Raw genomic sequence first — 17,334 nt, 5'->3', positions numbered from 1 at the left:
TTCCAGTCAAACCTCCATCCAAGTGTTATTCCTAGAGCGAAGGTCCGACTGTGTTATCCCCCGCCCTCCCCTCCTCCAAAAAAAAAAAACCAAAAACTTCCAGTGGCTCCCCATTAACTATGAGATCCAATGTAATCTCTGTTGGCATTTAAATCTCTTGGAACTTCGCCCCTACCTCTCCACTCATTACATATTACTCCCCTTCTCACACACTTTGGTCACACCAGACTGACCTTCCCACTGTTCCTCATCGGTGCTACATATTGCTTGCCCTAGGTGTTTCAGGTACCTGGATGGATGCCCTTGTTACCCATCTGTCCCCTAGAATCTCTAGTTTACTTCAAGATTCAGTTCAAACTCTCACTTTCTGCATGAGACCTTTTCTGTTCTCAACTACTAGTCCCTTCCCCCTAAGTTAACTTGTATCATCTGGCTTTAGGGGGCAGAAACTCTTCTACTTGTGTCAGGCCTCTAGGAGAGTGCCCAGGATGTGCATCAGGCCCTTGGTGAATGAATGCTGGTTGAATTTCCTTGATTAATATAGCCCTCCCCATTTATTGGTTCAAGTGACCTCTTAGTGCGGTTCCTGTTAAGTTAGCCAGTAGACACAATCTTAGAAAAGGGATTTCCTAAAATGACATCATAGGTATGATAGCTATTGTGAAGATTGGATTTGGCTCTCCCCTGATTGTAACAATTAAGGTACTTAGCTCTTCCTTGATTCTGAAGATTAAATTGTAATCACCTGTCTATTTTTATGTTTTAATCCCCAAAAGTGTAAACCCAGTACTTAAAGTAAATCTACCCCCATTTTAACTACAAAAGGTGTGAACCACAAAAGATGTGAACACCCATTTCATACATTGAATGCTGTGAATGGTAGACATAAAATTTAGGGGAGGTGACACAAGAAAAAAAGGTCTTTAAATAGTGGAAACAGAGACACAGAAGATGCATCAGTGACTCGGACTTGGACTAAGGAATAGTCACTCAGAGTTGGACTGGAAGACTGTCACCTGGAGCTGGTGGGAAGACAGAAACCTGAGGAGAGACTGGAATACAGACACTCAGACTTGGAGTGAAGAGACTTGGCTGTGGAACTGGACCCCTAGAGGAGCTTGTGCAGTAGACCTCAGACTGCTCTAAAAGGAGACAGTCACTGTGGTGAGTGTAAAAACTGACTCAGTTCCTTGCCCTTTCTGGAGGTGTGAACCTCTGAGAAATGCTCATCATCTTGAGACTCCTTTCTCAGTGCTCTCTCCCCCTCTATTGAAAAATAAACTACCATAATTCCATTTACTTGAATAATTCATTTTGAATTTAAATCCCATTTAGAAATTAAATCCCTGGTGACCACCAATTTAATATTCAGTCCAACCAATAAATTTTAACACTATAAAACACTTCTCCTGTAAACCTGGGCTCCAATCTTCCATAAATGTGCCCAGTGTCCCTCTTGGGTACATACATAGCGTACAGGGTATTCAGGGAAGACTAGCACTTCTGGTGAGTGGGCTCACTGGATCCTTTTCCGGGCTGTTCATCTACCTTGGGTGTCCACCTTTTACCCAACCCTCACCTGCAACTCTGAGAAGTTGTAACATGTGCAGTGGCCGTGTTCCAAAGTAAAACCATCTCAGCAGAGAGGCTAAACCAGGTTGTGGGGAATGGATAATCCTCAAACCTGTTTGTGATGAGGAAAGTCTACCCCAAGCATATTGTCAACTAGAAAAAAACACAGAACTATTAAATAGTCAAAATCACTCTTTAATCAAGGGGAAAAGGGATTAGCGTACTTTCAACAACAGAGCTGCTCCCCAAGACTGCACAGAGTCTGGACGCCCTGGTCACTGACCCCTGAGAGTGCCACCAACTCAGGATGGACTCCTCAGGATGGACTCCGAGGAACAAAAGAATTTGAGGAGACTATATACCACTCTAGATGACCTGGGGGCTTGCAGTGAGAGGGACAGTTGACTGACTTTACAATGGTAAGAAAGGAAAATGAGGAGTTCCAGACAGGAATAACAGTGAGGGGCTGATGCCCTACAATGGACACAAAAAGGGAAAGACCCAGCCCAGGGCTGGGCCTGCTGGGCAATGGACCTTAGCCTAGAGGGAGAAACCATAGGGACAAAAGAGATGCTTAATGTTGGTTGGGATTAGCTGTTCCCACCCAAACTACCAGGAAGTCCATTGTCTGGTGAAGAGGGACCTTCCCTCAAGGGGAAACCTCTCCTGTGACAAGGTCAAAACCTGGGGTTTCTACACTCAAACTAAATAAACTGGGGATCTCTAGATTTCCATGTTGACACCCCCCCCTTTTGGTCAAAACCAAACGTCACTGACCAAACATATGGACAAATGAGCAATGCTATATTGGATTGGACTCCATCCCCTAGTGGTGGAAAGCTCAGGGATACAGATTTGGGGAATTGGCATCTGGGGGGCATTCCCCAATGCCACCAGCGCATTGACAATTGAGCCAGAAAGGCAGGCAGTCTGCCCTTGGTAAAATCTAACAAAACACTACCCCATTTCCCCAAAGTCTTAAGTCTTTCACATCTGTTGGGTCCTGATGATGCCTTCAGCCTCCTCTCTTGCAGACTTCTGTCCTCCTGCAAATTCCTCCTTTTGTATCAGACAGCTTCATTGCTGCTGCAAGAGAAAACTAAGAGAAATCCATAAACACATTCTTTAACAGGACTTGAACTATTATCAGCAATGCAGGATTGTTCTATTGCAAAAATGAATAATATGGAAATAGGTATCAAGTGATAACATTTGTATAACCCAGTGGAATTGTTTGTCAGTATTGGGAGAGGGGAAGGAAGAGGGGAGGGAAAGAAAATAAATCATGGAAACAGGGAAAAATATTATAAAAATTAAAATTTTAAAAATGCAAGGATCCAGGACAACTCCAAGTGACTCATGACAAAAAAGACTTTCTACCACCATAGAAGGTTAACTGAAGGAGTCTGAATGCAGATTGAAGCATAGCATTCTTCATTTTATTTCCTCCATTAATTTTTCTTTAGTGTAAGCAATATATATTGTCAACTTGTAAAAACACAGAACTACTAAAATAGTCAGAAAAGCCAAGTCTTTAATCAAGAAATAGATAGGTTTATAATAATCTGCCACTACACAGAGCCAAGTGCTAAAATACTGCAGTCAAAACCCTAAGGCTCTGGGGACAGTATCTCTGGGAGGATCAATGTGCTAAACATTTCTCTAAAGAATAATAGAACTTGTGGAACTTATATACCATTTGGGGGACTAAGGATAAGGAAGTATGATTGATTGGCATTACCATGGCCACAAGGAAATGAGAAGTCCAAGACAGGATTATCAGGAACAGGTGGATGCTTTACAATGGATAAAAAAGGGATAGCCAAGGTCTGGGCTACCTGGGAGAGGACTTTGATGTAATAGGAGCAACTACTAGGACAAAAGGTACTTAACATGTGGTTGGATCTACTAGTCCCATCTGAACTAGGACCATTGAGTACTTTAAGGTCTATTGTTCAGTCTGAAAATGGGTGAGTCTGAGACTTTGGGGGTGAGTTCTCAGGGGACAGGGGCAAACTTAGGGTTCCCAAAAACCCAGTTGACACACATAATTTAGCATTTAACAATGTCTTCTTTCACAACATAACGAACATGGAAGTATATATTGTTAAAAACATATGCATGATCTTTATCATATTATCTGCTGTCTTGTGGAGGGGTAGAAGGGAGGAAGAGGACATGGATCACAAAATGTCAGATCATGATTATTAAAAAATTGTATCAGAGGCAATTAGGTGGCTCAGTGGATTGAGAACAAAACCTGAACATGGGAGGTCCTGGAGTCAAATCTGGCCTCAGATACTTCCTAACTGTGTGACCCTGGGCAAGTCATTTAACCCTCATTGCTTAGCCCTTACTGATTTTTTGCCTTAGAAACAATACACAGTACTGATCCTAAGATGGAAGATAAGGGTTTAAAAAAATTATATTAATATACAATCTAGAAAATAATTTTAAATTAATTTAAAAAAATTTTTTAAACCCAACTCACATGTGAATCAAGACATCACCCTATTTAAATGTGATTTGGGCTACACTCTGGAGTGTTGTGGGCTGCATTTGGCCTGTAGGCCACTTGTTCAACTCCTCTAGTTTGCATTCTTAAGATATTGTTCCTGCCACACTACCCCTTAGTGACAGGATCTAAAAGATCTTCTACATCACCTTCTAACACTTAAAGGATATTTGGGCTGTTAAGTAGTCAACCTTGGAGATGTCAAATGTTTGTCATAGGAGGCACTGAAGGAGAAAATATTTGATTCATGTGTTCTCCCCACTCTACAGATTTTCTTTTTATTCTATTTTTATTGATTTCATTTGTACAAAATCTTTAAAATTTTACATAATTGGGGGCAGCTGGGTAGCTCAGTGGATTGAGAGCCAAGCCTAGAGATGGGAGGTCCTAGGTTCAAATCTGGCCTCAGACACTTCTCAGCTGTGTGACCCTGGGCAAGTCACTTGACCCCCATTGCCTAGCCCTTACCACTCTTCTGCCTTGGAGCCAATACACAGTATTGACTCCAAGATGGAAGGTAAGGGTTTTTAAATAAATAAATAAATAAATAAAATAAAATAAAATAATTTTACATAATCAAAAATTGTTCCTTATGTTTTTGGTTAAGTTGATTCATGTGTTATCCCCACTCTACAGATTTTTTCTTGTTCTATTTTTTCTTGTTTTCATTTGTGCAAAACCTTTAAAATTTTACATTATCAAAATTGTTTCTTATGTTTTTGCTTAAGAATTCTCCCCTAGTGATATTGGGCTATTGAAGTTCTAAAGCAGAACTTCAACTGTGATTGGTAGACATAGAATTAGAGGAAGGCACAGGAAGTGACACAAGAGAAAGTGTCTTTAAAAGGGAGCAACAACTTCCTGAAGGGAGTTCTACTGGCAGTTCTTCATTCTTTGAAGTGGAGGCTGGTGAAGAATGTGCTGACTGGACCTAAGACCCTGTTTCCTGGTGAGGGTGTTCTAAAATCTCTTCCTTTGAACTGACAAGTGGTAAGTGAAAAGCTATCTCTTACCTGCTGGATTGTTTGAAAAAACTAACCTTAGGAGATACTTACCTCATCCTCTCTCTGATTTTCTTATTTCACTATTTCTACATTTTGTAAATAAATTGTAAATAAATCTCTTTTGAATAAATTAAATTCCTGGCAACCACACTCTTAAATAATCCAGTCCAACCCTTTTAAAATTAACCCCTTTTCTTCCTTACAATTTAAAATAAAAAGAGAAATGTATTCATTTGGAAGCTGTGTTGAAAGGATGGGAGACCGTGTACAGGTAGAACACTGTCTCCAGAGGAGATAGGGTTTAGGGTCTTTATACTCTTTTGACAACAGGGATTACAGGATAAGGAAGTGGGCATGGGGTGAATCAGGAAGGAGGTAATTCACTGAGGTTGGGCATATAAGGGATAATCAGTGGAATCTGATGGATGAATCAACACGTTGGCTAGGGAAGGGGTGTCGGGTTGGGGAGGGGGGAGGAAAAGAAAATGATCTGTTTCCAATGAATAATGTATGAAAATGACCAAATAAAATAATGTTTTAAAAAATAAAAAAAATAAAAATAAAATGTATTACATAAAAAAAAAAGAATGTCTGGTTTGTTGTCTAAAATTCTGGATCTTTATCAGTAACTTTGCAGCAGATGGACTTGAACAATGAACACTTCTTAGTGATGGGCAAGAAGGAGGGGGTTGTTGCTAGCACCCTCCCATTAGCAAATTTCTAATGAATCATGTTATTCTCTGTGCCTTAGCTCTGTAACCCATCATATTGTTTTCTATGCCTCATTCATGCCATACTATCATCTACTTGGTTCTGTTCTTTGTCCTGCACTCTCCCAAACCTATAAAAGAAAATTATCCCCTCCATTCAGGTTCTCAGCTTACTGAGAAAGCTGAGATCTATTTATTGGTAGCTTTTCACTTTACCAAAAAATAATTGTGCAAGTAACTTTTGTGCCTCAATTTGCCTAATTACTTGCTAAGGCATAATGCTAAATGTGTAAGTTAATTTAGCTATCATCATTCTACTATATTGGGAAGTCCTAATCTAAAGCAATGAATATCTCTTCAATTATTTGTCTTCTCTTTGGAAAATCTCCTTGGTGGTGTGTTTTCCCAGATACATTGTTCTCAGAGTCCCAGAGCTTGACTCTATCTGGCAGCCAAATCTTGAGCACTATCTCTAGTCCTGATTAAAGACGTGTTCTTTCTAACTACTTTAGTGGTTCTTTGTTTTTTCAAAGTTGACAATATGTATACACATACGCACACATACTTTGATATTCTCATTCAGAAATCATTCTATGTCAGTTAACTCTAATTTTTTCTGTATTATGTTCAGATCTATATTTTCCTTCTTGTTTATATTTATGTTCAATATGTCTAATTCTGAGAGAGGAAAATTAAATTTAATGTAATCAAAATTATTTATTTTATATTTTGTAATTTTTTCTAACTTTTGCTTGGTCTTAAAATCTTTCCTTTCCCAAAGATCTGATAAGTATACTATTCTGTGTTCACCTAATTTACTTATAGTTTCCTTCTTTATGTTCAAGTCTTTCACCCATTCTGAATTTATCTTGTTGTAGGGTGTGAGACATTGATCTAAACCTAATCTCTCCCATACTGTTTTCCAATTTTCCTAGCAGTTTTTGACCCAGAAGCTGGGAGCTTTGGGTTTATCATACTGTCTTGCTGAGGTCACTTACGCCAAGTCTATTTCACTGATCCTTCCTCCTGTCTCTTAGCCAGTACCAGACTGTTTTGATGACCACTGCTTTGTACAGTTTAAGATCTGGTACTGCTAGGCCACTTTCCTTCACATTTTTTTCATTATTTCCTTTGATATTCTTGATCTTTTGCACAAATAAAACCAATGCAGCCAAAATGAGAAGGGAAGCAACAAATTGGGGAAAAAATCTTTATAACAAAAACCTCTGACAAAGGTCTAAATTACTCAGATTTATAAGGAGCTAAATCAATTGTACTAAAAATCAAGTCATTCTCCAATTGATAAATTGGCAAGGGTCATGAATAGGCAATTTTCAGATTAAAAAAGTCAAAACTATTAATAAGCACATGAAAAAGTGTTCTAAATCTCTTATAATCAGAGAAATGCAAATCAAAACAACTCTGAGGTATCACCTCACACCAAGCAGATTGACTAACATGACAGTAAAGGAAAGTAATGAATGTTGGAGGGGATATGACAAATTTGGGACACTAATGCATAGCTGGTGGAGTTGTGAATTGATCTAACCATTTTGGAAGGCAATTTGGAACTATGCCCAAAGGGCATAAAAGACTGCCCTTTGATCCAGCCATAGCACTGCTGGGTTTGTACTCCAAAGAAATAATAAGGAAAAAGACTTGTACAAAAATATTCATAGCTGTGCTCTTTGTGGTGGCCAAAAATTGGAAGATGAGAGGATGCCCTCCTATTGGGGAATGGCTGAACAAATTGTGGTATCTGTTGGTGATGGAATACTATTGTGCTCAAAGAAATAATGAACTGGAGGAATTCCATGTGAACTGGAACAACCTCCAGGAATTGATGCAGAGTGAAAGGAGCAGATCCAGGTGTCAACATGGAATCTAGAAACCCCAAACTTGTGACCTAGTGGGATCTGATGAACCCCAGGTTTTAGGACTAGCTTGTAGGTTGGAGACCCCAAAGTTTGTACTTGTTCCCTGTTCCCATGGGAATCCACCCTGAAGGGAATCCCAGGGTAGCAGTTTCATTTTATGGGTGAGTTCATCCCATTCACATTCAAAGTTATGATCATCACTTGTATATTCCCCAGCATTTTGATATTATATCCTAGTTCTGTCCTTTATTCTTTTGCCATATCCTTTTAAACCAGTGGTTTACTTTTAAACAATCCCCCTAATCCCCTCCCTTAATATGCTTCCCTTTCTGGCCCCTCCCTTTTTGTTCCCTTCTTGTTTTTTAGGGTCTGTTAAGTTCTCCCCCTCTCTTTCCCTCCCCATTTGTACTTCCTTACCCTACCCCCTTAGTTTTCCCTTCTCACTTTCCCTGTAGGAAAAATAGAATTGAAGAGCCCAATGGATCTAGATGCCCTTCCCTCTCAGAATTGATTTCACTGAGAGTAAAGTTTAAGTATTACCTATTAGCACTCTTCCTCTCCTTCTTATAAGAGTATTCTTTCCCTCCCCTTCCCATGCATATCTTTGTGTGATAAATATTATCCTATTTCTTTTATTTCTTCAAGATTCTCTTGGTACCATCTTCGATTCCCCCCCTTTTTCTTTTTTTGCATATCATCTTATAGCACTTATTACCCCAATCTTTTCCTGTGAATGATTCTTCTAATTACTATAATAGTGAATATAATTTTTGAGAGTTACAAATAACATTTTCCCCATATATTAATATATATAATTTGATCTAATTGTAGCCCTTAAAGAAGAAAGTTTGAATAAAAAACATGTTTTTCCCTTTGTTATAATTAAAATGGTTGATGTTGTAAACTGTAGTAAACTGTAGTGAGTTAAAATGGTGGAAGATATAAATTGTGATAAATATAAGAGAGAGTGAGTAAATTTGACCGCAGAAAATATGTTTCACTACAGTGTCTTGGCTTTTAAATCAAATATAAGGTGGTCGCCAGGGAAATATTCCCAATTATGGATCTACCCAAGTCAACTGGGTTTTATAGAGAATTTAATTAATAATACAATGAGGAATTAAAGAAAGAGAGAGAGGGGAAAAAAAGGTATAAGTATGAAGGGCCTTAAGCCAACATGGCCTAGACCTGAGTCTTAAGAGAGAGAGAATCAGTCAGTTTTTTATCACTCACCACAAGATTTGTCTTAAGCAAGGATGTCTGGGGAACAGAGTCTCCCCAGAGGGAGTTCCAGCCAGAGTCAGCCTCCCAAGGGACTTCTTCTCAAGAGATCTTCAAAGGGCCTCCTCCAAAAGGATCTATCTCCAAGGATCCAAGGATCTCCAAGCCTCCTCTGCTCGAGACTCCTTTTCTTATATAGGGGTTTTTTTCCCTATGTCACTTCCCCCACGTTCTTCCATCTACCAATCACCGTAGATGTTTTCTAAAAGACAGTCCATCTGAATTCCTGCTAAGTCGACTAATCTCCTCAGTAAATCTGAACCAGAGAAAATGCTGCTGTGTCGACTAATCCCCTCAGTAAGTCTGAAACAGAGAAAACACAGCTGAGTCGACTAATCTCATTAAGAGAAAACTTACCCAACCCTTTTAGATACCTAGCATCCCATTATATCAATTCTAAAAAACAGGCATGGCTCAAAGAACTCCTTGTCTTATTATAAGCATGGGTCCAAGTACTTTCATTGTTTAGCAAGGAGTTTTCTCCCCTAAAGCAGTCTTAAGTAAGGGTGGAGTAGAGGTCTCCCATTTCTGATCCTGGCGAGTTCTCACATCAAAATGGGGAATATTTCCCAGTAGGGAATTTGTTCCAATGGAGGATTCCTCAATGTGGAAATTTTTAACATTCACAAGTCTGAGAAATTTCAAGATTTACACCTTTTCCCTCTTTTTCTTATTTGCCTTTTCATGTTTCTCTTGATCTTTGTGTTTGGATATCAAACTTTCCACTTAGTTCTTGTCTTTTCTTTACAAATACTTGGAAATCTTCTATTTTGTTGAATGCCCATGCTTTCCCCTGGAAGTATAGAGTCAGTTTTGATGGATAGGTGATCCTTGGTTGAAGACCCAATTCTTTTGCCTTTCTGAATATCATGTTCCAAGCCTTGTGGTCCTTTCGTGTGGAAGCTGCCAGATCTTGTGTGATCCTGATTGGTGCGCCTTGGTGTCTGAATTGTCTCTTTTTGGCTTCTTGTAGAATTTTCTCCTTAGCTTGAAAGCTCTGGAATTTGGCAATTATATTCCTGGGAGCTGTCTTTTGAGGATTTAGTGTAGAGGGTGTACTATGAACTCTTTCAATGTCTATTTTGCCCCCTTGTTCAAGAATATTAGGGCAATTTTCTTGGATGATTTCTTGTAGTATGATGTCAAGATTTCTGTTTATTTCTGGCTTTGATTTTCAAATTGTCTCTCCTTGCTCTGTTTTCCTGATCTGTCATCTTCTCAGTGAGATATTTTACGTTTCCTCTTATTTGGTCAGTCTTTTGACTTTGCTTTATTAATTCTTGCTGTTTTGCAAGATCATTGTCTTCTAGTTGCCTAATTCTGGTCTTTAAAGACTGATTTTCCTTTTTGGTTTGGTCTATTCTGCTTTTCGTGGCTTCCAGCTGTTTATCCAATTGGGAATTCTTGTCCTTTAAACTGTTATTTTCTCTTTGAACTAGTTCCCACTTTTCTTGCTAGAAGGCTTCCATCTTTTTGATAAGCTCCAATTTAAATTCTTCAAGAGCTTGTGTACAATTTCCATTTTTTGGAAGGTTTTGGTACATTTATTTGAATTTCCTCTGTAGCCTGGGTTTTACCTCTGTAAAAATTTTCCAGGGTCAACCCCCCCTCCCCTTCTTGTTTTTCTTGGTGGAGGGAGGTTGTTGTTCCTGAGCACAGTTTGCCATCACTGTGAAGGTTTTTCCTTTCCTTTTTAGTCAGAAATCTGAGTGAGATGGGCAGGTTCTCTGTGTATGGAGTTAAGGAGCAAGGATTTTGCCTGAGGCAAGCTCTTGAATCTCCGAAGCTTCTGCTATTTGCTGCCCTTCTCTGTGCTATCTTCCCGCCAGTGCCCACAGTCTGCGCTCTTCAGCCTGATGGGGTTTCATGTGTAGCTGCTCTCAGGGGTAGGTCTTTGGTGGTCTTAGTCAGCTACCAAGGACCTAGAGGTTCCCCTTACTCACTCTAGAGGTGCCTCTCACTCACTTGCTGATTCTGGCATGCGCTAGCTCTGACTCTGGCTCTGTAGGTGGGGTGGGGGAGGGTAGATTAGCTTGCGTTTTGGTGGGAGATTTTTCACCCCCTTATAGTGTGGAAATGCCCAAATCCCATATACCTTCAATGCTGCGCCCTACTGTAGAGTCCCTTCATTCTTATGATTTTTTTTTGTTTTTTGTTTTTTTTGGTTTGTTTTTGGTCTTTTGAGGTAGTCTATATCAGTGGGTGCTAAGGAGAGAACAAGTCTTGCATCTAGACTGCCACCATGTTTACCTGGAAGTCCCCAGGCTAGCAGTTTCAGACTGAGTGGGTGAATGATAATCCTAATTTGATGGGACTAAACATGTATGCTAAGGACCCTCTTTCTTTTAGGTAGTCTCCCCATTATATCAGAGACCTTTTCCCAAGAAAATCCACACCTGGGCAGGAACTATCCTTTAGCCCATTGTAAGCAGCCCCTTCTCTTACACCTTAGCCTCTAGTTATGATTTCTTTCCCAAGCTTGATTGTATCCTGTCAGTGTAGTTTGAACACTCCCATTTCCTTTGTAGCCATAGCAATGTCAACCATCTTTCCCTACTCCTGGTTTTCCCCCAAATGGTATATAGGTTCCCCAAATTCTTTTGTTCCTTGGAGTCATCATCTAGCATAGTGGCACTCCCAGGAGTCAGTGTCCAGAGCGTCCAGAGTTCAATCCTCAGACTCTGTGCATGTGTGTGTGTGGTGCACAGCTCTCTGTCAAGGCCTATTGTTGCATTGAACCCCCTTCCCTTGATTAAAGAGTGATTTTGACTATTTAATAGTTCTGTGTTTTTTCTCAGTCAACACAGGAGAACATTATACACAGAGACTGATACACTGCGGTACAATCAAATGTAATGGACTTCTCTACTAGCAGCAATAATCCAGAACAATTCTGAGGTATTTATGAGAAAGAACACTATCCACATCCAGAGGAAGAACTGTGGGAGTAGAAACACAGAAGAAAAACAACTGCTTGATGACATGGATCGATGGGGATATGACTGGAGATATAGGCTCTAAACTATCACCCTAGTGTAAATATCAATAATATGGAAATAGGTCTTGATCAATGACACATGCAAAGCCAGTGGAATTGCGTGTTGGCTATGGGAAGGGGGTAGAGGGAAGGGAGAGAAAGAATGTGATTCTTGTAACCATGGAAAAACATTCTAAATTAACTTAATTAAATACATTTTTCAAAAAAATTAGTTTCCTACTATTATTTGTTATTATAAATATCTTTTTGAAAGATGCATATCTTTTAGTTTAAGAACTTAGCTACTGAGCCATTTGATGCATATGTATTACACATATAAAGATGTAGATATACAGTATTTTTTGTCTGTAGTGTCTTTTAATATAACATAGTTTCCTTATATTTTTCTTGGCATTTCCAATTTTCATCATTGCCTTATTTGAGATCATAAGTCCAATTTCTGCATTTTTAAAGTCAGCTGAAAGATGATATATTTTTTCTCTCTTCATTTTCATAATTTTCATATAGCAAAGGTCAGTTTTCAATCTATTCCAATATTATTTTTCTTTTTATTGGGGAAATTAATCCATTTATATTCAGAATCCTAATTATTAAGTTTGAGTATTCCATTAAATACATGTCTATGCAAATAATAATATACACATACATGTTTTCACATACATCCTCATCTTTTAAGTCAGCTCTTCGTCTATGTAGTTTTATTCTGCTTACATTTCTCTGATGCTGGTTTCCACCTAAACTCTCCTTTCACTACCCTTGCCCCACCCAATTCAAAGATCTTTAAGTTTACATTAATTACTATTCTCTCTTCTGTTTTATCTTTCCCTTTTTTCAGATCATATAACATTGAATACCTAATCTTCCATTCTTCTATTTCAGTGGCATTAATTTATGAGTTCCCTTTCCAAGAAAGATTTTTATTCCATGTTCTATTATACTCCTAGAATACTATAAAATATATTCCCTGGGAATTCATGTAGGAAGCAATGGGTTATGCTATCATCTCAGCTGTGTAGCCCAATCCTATTTTTTCTTCTTCTTTTTTTATTGCTGGTGCCTTTTGATGTCATGTCACCTTCCCTTTGAACCTATGGCCAATTTTTTCAACTATCTCTAAGCCATATTCTCCTGGGGTTCCAGCTACTCCTCCCCCCTTTGCAGAAGTTCAAATTGATTTTCTTGTAGAGCTTGTAAATGGTCTCTGAAGGAAATTGGACTAAGTGTTTGGCCTTCCAAGGCTACTACTTTAAAGGACAGCATTCATTTAGATGACTAAATTCTGTTCTTGTTGCTAAAACCAAAATAACTTGCTTTGCAATGAAAAGAAAACACCCCGATTTAAAAGCAAAATGGATTTGAAATAAGAATATTACATATGCTATTAAAATGATGGTGAAAATATTAAATGTGTATTGCACAACTGGACAAAAGACCAAGAATGGGATGAGCATAATGATTGTCTCTCATTGCTTTTCTAGACAAATTTGAAACCACCGTAAATGGGAATAAAACATAAAGGAAAGGGATTATTCCATAGCTTTTGACAAAGTTTGTGCTATCCTATAGATGAAGAATTTCATTCCAAAGATATCAACCTTTTATACAATCAGCAAATTCACTTTAACCCCCACCCCCCAACAGTGAAGATTGCTGGGGGGAGGAATAAATAAACTATTGTAGGCCATATAATAAAACTTAGCATTTATATACCACTTTATCTCATTTGATCCTAGCAACAGTCCTATGAAGTGCTATTGCTATATTCATTTGAGGAAACAGAGGCACAGAGTTAAAAGATTTTCCCAGGGTCATACACCTAGGAATTGTCTGGGGTCAAATTTGAACCCATGTCTTCGACTCCAGGTCTAGTGTTCTATCCATTGTGCTACCCAGCTGCCCCTATTACTCTTTCATATGAATACATGTTTGGGATATTCAAATAGGGATAATTATTGGGCACCCAAATAATATCTTAAGCATTTGTTCTGTCTCATTCTAGTAAGAATGAAGCTGGGCTTCTTCCAAACCAAGCAGAATACAGATATGCATGTTTTTCAGTTTCCAAATAGACAGAATTAATATCAAATGTTAGTACATTGATTGTATTGATATTCTGTTCTCACAATAACAAGAGATTTTAAAATGGGACAATGGTCTGGGTTCTTCTGAAAATTATGGCTTTTCCCCTTCCAGTCTACTGAATGTCAAGTAATTTGATTTAGGATACAATGTTTTAAGCTACATATATATGTATATATACATACATACATACATACATACATACATATATATATATATATAATTTTTTAAATTAAGTGATTTGGATTTGTTGGCAGAGATTTTCTCTTGTCATTCAATGTCCTAATTGATTACATGCTGTAGGCTGATGGTTTTCAGACCAGCAAAGATGCACAGATATATGGCAAACCATCTGCTTTGTCCAGAACCCACATAATAATAATGTGATCCATGAGCCAAGAGAAACAGAGCTGCCAGCCCAAATGTGCCCAGTCCTTCCATCAGTTCGATGCCCAAAGGTGGAAAGAGATTTGTTTTGGCAGCTGTTTTGCCAGAATCTGGCATCTGGCATGGCTCCCTATTACAGTGAGTTCCAAAACCTTCGGTGCCATTTGAACAGATTTGCCCCAACGGACAATTTAACCATGGCTTTTCAATCTGACTCCCTTCTGAAGAGATACTCCTCATCTGAATATGGAATGACCCCCGAGCTGATCCCTTTTCATGCCCTGCCTTAGCCTGTCACTTAGTGTAACCAGCCTTCCCCAATCCTGAGCTGACCGCTAGATGGGATAAATGACAAGCTGCACGGGGATGGCGAGGGGGATGGGGGTGCGTGTGGGGAGGAGGGGCGACTCTGGAAACCGCAAATCTCCCGGTTTTATTGCTTTAGAGTCAACATCACTTTCCTCTTCTTGGATTCACGTGAAAAAAAAAAAAGGTTCCCACGCACTGCTCTTGTGCTGATAGGAAGTCAGGGTGTTTAGGACGCCCCAAGATGGGTGCTTCTTGTACTTGGGAACCTTTCAAGTACAGTTTATAGTTTTCTAATAAGGAAAAGAGCAGTCACAAAGCACCATCAAATGTGCAAGGACCAGCTGTGTTAGCAAAGCCAACGGGGTGGCTTTTCCAATTCTTGAGCCTCTGGGGGGAATCCTGCTGGATCCAAGAACCTTAGTCTCCAGCCTTTGGCCCTTCTGCAAAGATCTAGGGTACAGAACAAACAAACGGAGCAAAACTGGTGGGCCAGAGCAACCCAGGCAAGTTAAGTTCATTGGGATTTGATAGTGTGAATCTATCTGTGGACTGGACTCTCGTTGTTTCTGTGGGGTAAATGAAGTCGCACCTTCTTCCACATCTTTTCTACCCCGCTGAACTAGACAGCCTAGAGGAGGGGCAGAGAGGAAATATTGGAGATCACCAGCAAGGAGGCACTGTCCAAGGTAGATCTAATTAGATAATTGGATTTCTGCTTAGGGATTGGGTTCTGTTTGTTTCTGTGTGGCAAGAATGGACTGACTGCCAATTAAAGGCAGCTGGGCATATAGTCTAGTCCTATTAGTCCTATGACCAGAAAAGTCAGGAAATCAGCTCGAAATAAATTAAACCTTACTCAAGCCCCCAGCAACTGAGCCTTTAGTGAAGCAAACAATCATGGCAAATAGGCAGTTTGCCATGTCACAGTTAGTCTCTAGGGTTAGCCAAAATGGAAACAAAGGTCTGAAGATTTGGTTTCAAATAAATAAGATAAATTAAGTAGAATTTTGTAGTCATTTGCAGAATATGTTTTCATGTAGGGATGTGCTATATAGTTCATACTGGCATGAAAGAGCTGATTGTTAAATTTTCATTGTGGGTTTATATACCTTAGAAATAAGCAAAACTGGTACAAACCAGGACTTGTGTGTGTGTGTGTGTGTGTGTGTGTGTGTGTGTGTGTGTGTGTGTGTGTGTGTGTGTGTGTAACTTTTTGTTTTTCTGGACGGCTGGTTGTTAAATATTTATTAGCACTCTCAGATGCTGTATTTGCATTTCTGACAGCATCAAATAACATTCAGATATGTTCAAAATTCAAGTTCATCTCCATTAAAAAAAAAAGAAGAAAAAGGGGCTAGAAGCATATATGCTCTACTTTTTAGGACAAAGGGGAGAATGAAGTGGTTAATTAGTCAATATGTATTTACTAAGTGCCTACTATGTGTCTAAGCACTCAACTAACCATTGGGGTACAAAGAAAGGTAAAAGGCAGTCTGCCCTGAGAGACTTCAAAGATCTACTGGAGAAGACAGCAAGCAAACAAATATGAACAAACAAGTTGGATAAGCAGGAAGTACTTAACAGAGAGAAGATGCTAGAATTTTGGAAAAGGCTTCCTGTAGAAGATTTTAGTTGGACTTTGAAGGGAACCTCTGTGTAAGAATGGCCAATGGCCATAATAACATAAAGGAAAATAATATTGAAATATTGTATATCAGAAGTTTGATATCTGCAGTGATTAATCCTAATTCTACTGTTTACCTTTATAATTGTATTTTTACTTATTTCATGAATATTTCTAGAGTTATTAAAATATATTTTGAAGGAGAATAAAAAATTAAATGGAGAATAACATAAAGCATCATTCAAAATTTCTAAACCAAAAATGTAGTGGTAGAAAAATGTAAAATATAGTAAGATTTCAATCTCAAAAGCAACTGCTATAAATTAAAGATCATAACAACTAATTTTAAAATTATGTCTAATGATATTATTATATCTAAGGAAAGGCAGCATATATAGTCCATTAGTTCCCATTTAGAAAAGATGGTCTAAGAGTTTTGTACTAAAAATTCCATGATTGTCCTGCAAGTAATAATTGTCCAATTATGTTACAAATATATTTTTATTTTGTGACAACAAGCATGTACAAGTTTGAAGCATTAGAAGTTTGCTATCACAGTGATCTAAAACCATGATGATCATGGGCAAAAGCTTCCAAACATAGTATGGCTTAAAGTTTCTCAACCAGTTATCATATTGTTTCCATTGGTTGATGAAGCATTGCTCTCTCCTTAATGAAGGGAGATGATGGAGGAAAACATACCTATATTAGCCAAGACCATTTGCCAATTTGTTTTGCTTGGTTGTATTTTGTTGGGAGAAAGGGCTCATTTTTGCAGTCTAAGAGGACTGTCCAGTGACCCCAGTTTTTGAAAATATGCACACATTACCTGACTGATGCTGGCCCTGTCAGGTGATCCATTTAAATAAGGCTCTTCTTTACTTTTTTGTATTTTTTTTTTCTATTTTAGGTAAAGGAGATTGGAGATAAGTTTCAAAAGTCAGGAGAGCGAGCCACTAGTAGTTCCACACAAGATGG

The sequence above is a fragment of the Monodelphis domestica genome, chromosome 5 (genome assembly GCF_027887165.1).
Source record: "Monodelphis domestica isolate mMonDom1 chromosome 5, mMonDom1.pri, whole genome shotgun sequence".
Classification (NCBI taxonomy): domain Eukaryota; kingdom Metazoa; phylum Chordata; class Mammalia; order Didelphimorphia; family Didelphidae; genus Monodelphis; species Monodelphis domestica.
Note: the sequence above shows the minus strand (reverse complement) of the source record.